Source organism: Palaemon carinicauda, chromosome 20 (assembly GCF_036898095.1).
Source record: "Palaemon carinicauda isolate YSFRI2023 chromosome 20, ASM3689809v2, whole genome shotgun sequence".
Taxonomy (NCBI): Eukaryota; Metazoa; Arthropoda; class Malacostraca; order Decapoda; family Palaemonidae; genus Palaemon; species Palaemon carinicauda.
In genome coordinates this window covers 78,154,034-78,161,533 of record NC_090744.1, presented here as the reverse complement: position 1 = coordinate 78,161,533, position 7,500 = coordinate 78,154,034, and the positions used below count along the sequence as shown (strand labels likewise).

General features: G+C 27.9%; 2 protein-coding genes across 2 annotated transcripts in view; one reads left to right on the top strand and one right to left on the bottom strand.

The window, feature by feature from the left end:
* LOC137659519 (hemicentin-2-like) overlaps window positions 1-7,500 on the bottom strand; it is a 639,274-nt gene that overhangs the window by 152,197 nt on the left and 479,577 nt on the right. The window lies entirely within an intron of this gene.
* Window positions 1-7,500, top strand: part of LOC137659908 (uncharacterized) — a 56,259-nt gene that overhangs the window by 40,836 nt on the left and 7,923 nt on the right. The gene's annotated exons all lie outside the window — the stretch shown is intronic.

Sequence of the window (7,500 nt, the reverse complement as noted above, 5' to 3'; positions counted from 1 at the left end):
GCCAGTCGTCTCTGTCTTGAGCATTTAATTCTATACTTTTCCATTCATCTTCTCCTACTTCACGCATTATAGTCCTAAGCCATGTAGGCCTGGTTCTCCTAATTCTTCCAGTGCCTTGTGGAGCTCAGGTAAACGTTTGGTGAACTTATCTCTCTTTGGGAGTGCTAAGAACATACCCAAACCATCTCCATCTACTCTTCATCATGATCTAATCCACATATGGTAATCTCTTATATAGTTTCATTTCTAATCTTTTCCAGCCATTTAACTCCCAATATCCTTCTGAGAGCTTTATTCTCAAATCTACTATATTTATTGGAGATTGTTTCATTGTCATACCATGACTCATGTCCATAGAGTAACATCGCTCTCACTATACTGACATATAGTCTGATTTTTATATGAAATTTTAGGCGATTTGGTTTCAAGATTTTACTCAACCTAGCCATTGTCTGATTTGTTTTTTGTCAATCTTCCACTAAACTTTAATTCTAAAGACCCTATATCAGAGATCATTGTTCCTACATACTTAAATGATTCTACCTCATTAATCCTTTCTTCTTCCAATGATATTTTATCTTCCTTTGCATACTCCATTCTCATCATCTGTCTTTCTTCTATTTAGCTTAAGCCCCACCTTGTGTATTATTTCATGCATTCTGGTACGCAAGAATTGCAAATCATGTGGTTTTCTGCTAAGAAGAAGAGCATCATCAGCATATCACCACTACAGTCCAATCCATCTCCACCATCTCTGATTTTTCTACACATTACAAAGTCCCTGAGGAGAATAGACACCATAGGTGACAACACATTCCCTTGGAGTATTCCACTGTTCACTGGAAACTCACTTGATAAGAGTTCATTAACAATAACTTTGCAATTGATATGCTCATGAACAGACTTAATCAAATTTACACATTTAAGAGGAAATCCATAATAACACAGGATTCTCCATAAAATTGGCCGGTGCACACTATCAATCGCTTTTTCATAGATCACAAATACCGTCAAAAGGGGGTTTCTATATTCTATGCCTTGCTGTGAAACAATTCTCAAAATGGAAATTTTGTAAGTGCAACTTCTGCCTTTTCTAAATCCTGCTTGTTCATCTCAGCTTTTCATCAATTGTTTCTCGCCAGTCTCTTAATAATAAGCATACCATATATTTTCATAACAACTGACGTAAGTGTTATGCTTTTGTAATTATTGTAATCAGTCAGGTCTCCCTTTTTAGCTATTTTCACTAACACTCCTAACTTCCATTCATCAGGTTTTGCCTCTTCATGCCACATTCTACAAAATAATCTTGTAAGTAGTCTGAGAGTCAAAAAAAAAAAAAAAAAAAAAGTCATTTTCGGCCAGTATCATCTCGGCAGTTATTCCATCGTATCCAGGCCTTTCCATCTCCTGAGGTTTTTTTGGATAGCTTCGACTTCAAACACACTGAATTCATTAATGGGCACTTGAAGGACTTCATCAGCTTCACGTATATCAATAAAATTATTCTCTTCATATGTCCTATTCATAACCACACTCATGTGTTCCATCCAACGTTGTCTTTCTTCATCTTATGTTAATATAACAGAGCCATCTCTCTTTCTGATGGGTATATGCTTCTTCTTCTTTCCCTCAGTCGAGATTTCATTATTAATTCTATGAACCATTTCCACAACATAACCACTTCCTGAGTTCATAGCTTTGTCGGTCTCACCTGCTTAACTGTCTAAATACTCTCTCCAGTCATTCCTGATCTTTTCTGTTGACCTTGCTGTCAGTACTGGAATTCTTAGCATGCTCTAACTTGTAATTATCAGTGCTTCCTCGAAAAGTTTCAACAATCCTATTCAAAATCTTACTAAAGTTTTCCATCTAACGTTGACTCTCTTTCTCTTCTGTTGCTATAACAAAACCATCTCTCTTTTTTATTGGTATGGGCTTCTTGTGTACCCCGGTCAAGATTCCATCAATTATTCTATGAGCATTTCGAAAACTATAGCCAGTTCCTGAACTCAAAACTTTATCAGCCTCATCTGCTTTACTGTCTATGTATTCTCTCCAGTCATTCCTGGCTCTTCTTTTGATATCACTATCATTACTGGAATACTAAGCATGCTCCACTTCGTAATTCTCATCACTTCCTCGGAAACTTTCAACAATCAATTTCTGTCTTTGTCTTCTTTTTATAGTATCCCAAGTATCATTCGATATCCATGGCTTTCTCCTTGTACCTGTTTCTCCAAAGACTTCACTACCAACTGACTGATATATGTTCCTAATATCACACCATTCTTCATTAATTGTCAGTTCTCCATCTATTAAAGTCTCTATGAATGCAAATTGATTCCTACATAAAATTGCAAATATTTCTTTGTGCTCTTCCTCTAAAGCTTAGTTGTATCAAATCTAGGCATTCTATCTATCGTTCTGTTGGGTGCTTTCAGTTTTAATTTTAGTGTGGCAATGAGGGGCTGGTGATCACTAACAATATCTGCACCTCTATAGTTTCATACATTTCTCAGAGTCTTCATTTATTCATTATTAATGGCAATGTGATCTATCTGTTTTTTGTAATTGCCACATGGCGAGGTCCATGTATACTGTGGATGTTCTTATGTTTGAACAGAGTACCTCCAATGACAAGATTGTTTGCTGAATAGAAACTTATGAAATATGCTTCATTTTCATTTGCAACTTCGCTAAGACCCTCGACACCCATCACATTCTCTATCCCTTGATCATTTCTTCCAACATTAGCATTGAAGTCTCCAGTAACAATTTTCATATCTCTCTCAGGGATCTCATCTATTATCCTCTCCAGTTCTTCATAGTATTCATCTTTCCTTTCTGCAAGGGAATAATTTTTTGGGCATTGCAAACTATACACACACACACACACACACACTTATATATATATATATATATATATATATATATATATATATATATATATATATATATATAAATATATATATATATATATATATATATATATATATATATATATGTACATAAATATATATATATATATATATATATATATATATATATATATATATATATATATATATATATATATATATATATACATATATATATGTACATAAATATATATATATATATATATATATATATATATATATATATATATATATATATATATATATATATATATATATATATATATATATATCGCATATTTGTGCTATAAAGGAATTTAGAAAACAGATGATAACCATGACAATCATATTGATAATAATATATAAGTCATTTACATGATAACTAAATTAGTATAATGATATTAAGGGGTAATTACTAAACTTGATAAAAATTCCCTAGTGAGAAACGTTCATAAGACAACAGGAACAGGAAGCAAAAGCTATTTCTCTTGGTACATTCTTTGTTGTAGGCCATATGTCATATGAAAGGCCAGCTGCATTTTATTCACAATAAATTCTGTGTAATACAGCAAAACTAACATCTTTCCTTATAAAGAACCATTTGCATTCTGGGACTCAGACTCTTTAAACAAATTAACCTCACAATCTTCGCCTACCTTCTTAACAAAAACTGAAATGAGGGTTTTCGAAAAAGTGAGCTGGATGGGAATTTAGAATTCAACATAACCAATATAAAATTCATCTTCTCTCTCTCTCTCTCTCTCTCTCTCTCTCTCTCTCTCTCTCTCTCTCTCTCTCTCTCTCTCTATAAAGCACCTGGATAAAACTATGAGAAACGTTAGTTCATAGGAATTCTATACAGCCAATGAAATATCAGTTAGTCATTTCTTGGTATCGTAACAAGAAATTATTTTTCATATCACCTATTGCAGATATTAGAAGGGATGGGGGTAAATCTTTGAAATCGACCATTAGAAATATAAATATAGTATTTATAAGAATTAAATATTCCAGCAGTCATACTGATATATGCACCGATTTCGGACACCTTTGAGAAACGTAAGCCGCGCTATAACAAATAAAAAAGAAGATGGGTCCTCTTTTAATACATAAATCCTAAAAATAAGGAACGCAATATAGTTAATGAATACTGTGTCATAAGCACACTAATTTCGTGTAGTTCCCCTCTTGCCATTACCGTCCTATCTAAGAAAGAACTAAGTTTTTAAAATGTTTTTTGCTTAATAACCAAAAGGTTTATGATCATCTTTATAGATGATGTCCTCATTGAGACGACTTTTGCATAAAAAGATATTCCATTAAATACGACCAAGAAAACTTCCACTGAAAATGTCTGTTAATGATTATCACATGGAAGTAATCTGCTTGATTGGAGGTGTTTTGGCATCCTGACAGCTACGGTCATTGAATGCGCTGGGCGGTTCTGTGTTGAAGGGAGATACAGGGTTAAAAGCTGATTGTCAATACACTATCATATGCGTAAGACCTGTTTTGAAAAATTACTGGCATTGGTAGTCATATATCTTCATTTCTTTTTTCTTTACAAGGAAACAACCATAAATGAGATTTCCTGGTATCTGATAGCAGGTTCTAGCAACATAAAATACTATTTTAAAGTGACCAGTTAAAATTTATACACAAAAAATGTCATAAAATAACTCTTGGCCTACTCTAGGATTTTTCCAAAAACATACTAATGATATTGATTCTTTTCTATAAACTAATTCCAATATTGATCAACTTAGGGCTATCAGTTTTCTGAGCCCACAATGTTTACTTACGATTTTTTATATTTACCAATTATTTTTAAAATAAAATTTTATTTCGGAATTTTAACGGTTTTTATATTTAAAAATCATCTAATTTGTAGTTTACAGAAGGCAATTATCTAATATCTTAATTGATAATCATAATTTTTGTCTTTGGTTTTAAACTATGATGATAATATATGAAAATTAAAATATCACAAACAGAAGAGTACACAAGAGACTTGATCATACTATCTTGGACATAAAAATCAGAGAATTGGATATATATATATATATATATATATATATATATATATATATATATATATATATATATATATATATATATATATATATATATATATATATATATATATGTATATTTATACATATATATATATATATATATATATATATATATATATATATATATATATATATACATATATATGTATATATATATGTACATACATACATATATATATATATATATATATATATATATATATATATATATATATATATATATATATATATATATATATATATATACATATGTATACACATTTATATATATATATATATATATATATATATATATATATATATATATGTATATATATGTATATATATACATATATACATATATTTATATATAAGTATATATATATGTATATATATATATATATATATATATATATATATATATATATATATATATATATATATATATATATATATATATATATATATATATATGTATATATATATATATATATATATATATATATATATATATAAATTTATATATATATATATATATATATATATATATATATATATATATATATACATATATATATATATATATATATATATATATATATATAAGTATATGTATATATGTATATATGTATATATATATATATATATATATATATATATATATATATATACGTATATATTTATATATATATATATATATATATATATATATATATATATATATATATATATATATATATATATATATATATATATATGTATATGTATATATATATATATATATATATATATATATATATATATATATATATATATATATATATATATATATATATATATTTAATATAAGCCATATATATTGATACATTAAACTATGGATTCTCTTAACGACCTCCGGGTCAGAGTACAAGGAAAAATCAGTCAAAGACTACAGTATCTGACCGGTCGGGAATAATACCTTGGTCCAGGATACATTTTTAACATTGACCATACCACTCTCAGTCGTTGAGTGGTATGGTCAATATCACACAGGTATGCTAGACCAGTCTTCGAACACAGCCGGTCAGATACTATAGTCTTAGCGTGATTTCGCCTGGGTATCTGATCTCGAGGTGGTTGAGAGAATCCAGACTTTAATGTATTAACATATATAGCTTTTTTGAAATATGAAAAAGACGTTCAAATGTGTGAAATTTATATATATATATATATATATATATATATATATATATATATATATATATATATATATATATATATATATATATATATATATATATATATATATATATATATGTCACTAAGATGGAGGAAGCATAAGAAAAACATATTTGGACTAGGGTTTTCATATCTTCATACCTTTTTAGGCCCTTTGAAAATACGGAAGCTCCAGCACAAAAAATAATAATTTTTCAGATCCTCCCTCCAGCTGAGTAACAAATATATACATCGTATGCCTCTGCGATACATCGTCAATATATATATATATACATATATATATATATATATATATATATATATATATATATATATATATATATATATATATATATATGTATATATATATATATATATATATATATATATATATATATATATATATATATATATATATATATATATATATATATATATATATATATATATATATATATATATATACATATATATATATATATATATATATATATATATATATATATATATATATATGTATATATATATATATATATATATATATATATATATATATATATATATATATATATATATATATATATATATATATATATATATATATAGCCAGGACTGATGCTCAACACGTTAATTTATGCTAATAAAACCTTGTTGGAACTAAAAGAATTTTTTCACAAGAGATAACATAAAGTAGCAGGGAGCATTAACGTCTTGGTAGAACGGTAAATTAACATTTTCCATTACAAAGTGTAGCAAGAGCCTTAATTTACATTTCTGTGCTCCCTTTACGATCTCTCATAACCCATTCTGTTATTCCTAATATCCAACTAGTGTCTGTCATTCTCATTATATCTTGCCCATGTCCATTAATTATTCTTACACTTAGGAATATCCCCCAATATATTTTCTTCTAATATCCATGGTGCTTTTTTTATCACTTAGTGTTATTCCTATCATAATTGTTTCCATAGCTCTTTGAGTTCAAACTAGCTTATGCTTTAAGGCTTTAGTAGGTTTATAAGATTCTGATGCAAAGTTAATACTGGTAGAGAAAGTGGCGTTTATCTTTCATAATATCAATTTGTTTTCCAAATGCTCTCCATCCCACGCCTTTCCTTCTTATAATTTCCATCTCGTGTCCTAGGGAAACACTTACTGTCTGTCCTAAGTTCGTATTGTATATTCATTAACAATTTATAGAGGCATCTCTAACTCTCATTTGTTGTCTCTGCATCTTCATTGAAGATTATCTTAGTTATACTCATATTGATTCTCAGTCAAATATTTCCTGTATTTTCTATTCAAATCCTCTATCATTTTTGTGATTCCTTTCATGATCCACTAAACAC